Raw genomic sequence first — 3003 nt, forward strand, 5'->3', positions numbered from 1 at the left:
AGATAGATAGATAGATAGATAGATAGATAGATAGATAGATAGATAGATAGATAGATAGATAGATAGATAGATAGATAGATAGATGAGTATCCAACTCATCATGACATCAAGCCAAATACAGAAAAAGCCTCTGATGCTTTCTTTTAAAAGAGCTGCTACAAATAGCAGCAGCTTTTTCATTAGGCACTGGAAATAATAGATGATCAATTGATTCTTTCTACCCCGTCATTTTGCCATTTTAGTCCTAACAGTATTTCCACCGCTTTCAAAACCCTGCTCTGTCTCAGAGTTTTCTGACAGCAGTGAGCAATCAAAAGCAAACATTCATCTTGATTATAGTTCACTCTAAGGCCCAGGAACAAGATCGTTTTTGTCTATTCATCATGTCACCACCTCTAAGGAGAAACCGGACCGCAGATGAATTCAAGGCTGCACCTCTCCTCATAGGAGACCTTTCCTGTTGTGTTTTCATGTTTAATTTGGCAAAAGAATAAGACTGGGTTCCTGTGGACACAGAGGTAGGAACGGATGTATAAAGATTTTCCCTCGGGCTGTTTGCTGCTGAAAACATTATCATGTTTGAATTTTCTGAATTATATCAAGGCACTCTTGGGCTATTATATGTTCGCTGTGCTTGAATAGACTGCAGGGTGTGAGCTCCACCCGCTTACATTCAGCACAGAGAGTGGAACCTGCAGCTGCAGTATCATAGAGCTCAGAGTGAAGAGCCTCCGGATGCAAGTCTTTCATGATTATATAAACGGCAGACACAATCTCACAGTCAGCGGAGTGTCTAAATGTTGAGGAAATATAAATATAAATGAGGCTTTAGCTCACCTTGCAGGGTTTCTGAAAGGATGCAACGAAGCCTGAATTTGAACTTATGAGTCTCAGAGCAGGAAGGAGGCAGTATTTACCCGGGCTGAAGAGGAAGGAACATTTTAGCATCATTTGGACAAAATCCCTGCAACATCAGGCTTTTTTTCTCCTGTCATATCAAAATAAGTATACATTTTGGCAAATGAATATTTATTCCCCTGCCAACACACACCTGAGTGTTTATATTTCAATAACGTGAATTGACAAGAAATATCGACATGCAAATGGCTTCTTTTTGTTTTGTTGTTTTTTCTGAATCCTCAGCAGCATGTTATGCAACCACTTATGGTAAACAGAAAAATGGTGTGCTGTAAATCTATTGTTCATGGTTCACAGGCAAGATTATGAGTCTTGAAATGAATGGAGGAAATCTGTTTAAAATAAAGGAAGTCTAAGGTCCGCATGTTTAGCTTTTTTCCTTTTATCTTTTTTCAGCAGAATCTGCACTTTGAGTGCTTTGTAAATACACCAATAGATTTCCAAGAGGCAGAGATACTCAGTATTCAAACAAAAACATTTTATTTCTTAAAGATTAGAAACAAAACATTTTAAACAGATCATTCAGTTTAAAAAAGCTTTATGTTTACACTCAAGGTCTTGAAGGAATAGAGCATCAATTTCTCATTGAATGTATTTGAAAATTCTTAGAAATACAGTTTCTAGAAAAAGGTAATTGGTTTAGGATCAATGTTTTCTCTAAGACCTTTTCTCACTTAGGATGGGAGTTTTTGAAATGACCATTTTATTTGAATGGGATCAAATGGTCATAAGCTCTGAGCTCTTAATGTCTGAAACCCTTCTAACCTTTTTTAATTATTAAGATTTAGACATTTTCTCACACTAATCTGTTTCTAACTTGTGATGGGGTTTTTTTCTCTTTTCTTTTAGAATGGAACAATATTTCCTCAGTAAATTACAGGGAAAATGTGGGCTTTACAGTATTTAGTTTCCTCTGCAGCCTTGATATTAGATTATTGTTCTTTGCATTTTTCTATTATTTTCTTTAAGATTTAAATTATTTTATTTTCAACAAAATTTTCTCCCATTGAATGTTGTACTTTTTGTGTCCTAATATACAACCCCGTTGATTGGTCTAGTGACCCATTCATGATGTATCCAACCTCTTGCTTGCTGACAGCTAAGCATGGGGAGTAGACCATTCAAAAATGAGAGCTTAAAGAAAGTGGACGAAAAGATAAATAGCATTTGGATGTACACTGAGGGTTATATTCGTGTGAAATGCCTTTTTGTGTCCAAGTTTTAATCATCTAGATGTTGCTTGGGGACAAAGTTTTAAAAATTTTCAGGTGGATGTTTATTATTCCCTCTATTTTGTGTAATGCACCAGTATCCAAACTAGCTACACTGACCCTCAGCATGGTGCTGCCTCCGCCATGCTTGTTGGCGGTTAAGAGCTGTTATTCTTTTGGCCAGAGTTCAATCTTTTCTGCTCTAAAGCATACATTTCCTCACCTTCAGAGAAAAACAGCTGGGTTATTGGCTGACCTTCACTCAGGGACCTAGAAGAAGGAAGTCCGGTTTGGAGAACACAGGTTAAGAGAACCTGTCCATGATGAGCAAGCATGAAGTGACAGTGGAGAGGAAAAACTCCCCGTTGGGAAAAAACCTCTGGCAGAACCAGGCTCAACATGGAGGTCTTCTGCCGGACCGGTTGAGATGAGACAGGGAACGCAGTAAGAGTCCGGGAGGAATGACACTCTGATGAAGCTTTAACTGCGATGGTGGAAGAGGGGCTGGAGGTAGGATGAAACAGTGTCATCTGAATGAAATCACACAGCGCTTCCACCACCTGCGCACAGAAGCAGATAAGTGCGTATCGGAGGCCTTTTAAGATGAACTTTGGATGCCGATTGGCTTTCATGGATGTGTGGTTCAAAGCTGATTAGCTGTGTCGCAGGTGGATGTAGGAGAGCAATTCGTTTCTTTGGTTGAACTTCCGCCTAGGCTGCATTTAACGTCATGCATGCCTATGATAAACAGGAAGTAGAGACTGCAATCTTGCACTGACCACAGATCAGTAATGGAGGGCATTTTTGATAAATGTGTTGCTATCAAGGAAGTTGTTCTTATGTGAACGTGTCAGTAAATACTGGCAATGTTGCT

This window comes from Cyprinodon variegatus, unplaced genomic scaffold (assembly GCF_000732505.1).
Source record: "Cyprinodon variegatus isolate N-32 unplaced genomic scaffold, C_variegatus-1.0 Scaffold689, whole genome shotgun sequence".
NCBI classification, from domain to species: Eukaryota; Metazoa; Chordata; class Actinopteri; order Cyprinodontiformes; family Cyprinodontidae; genus Cyprinodon; species Cyprinodon variegatus.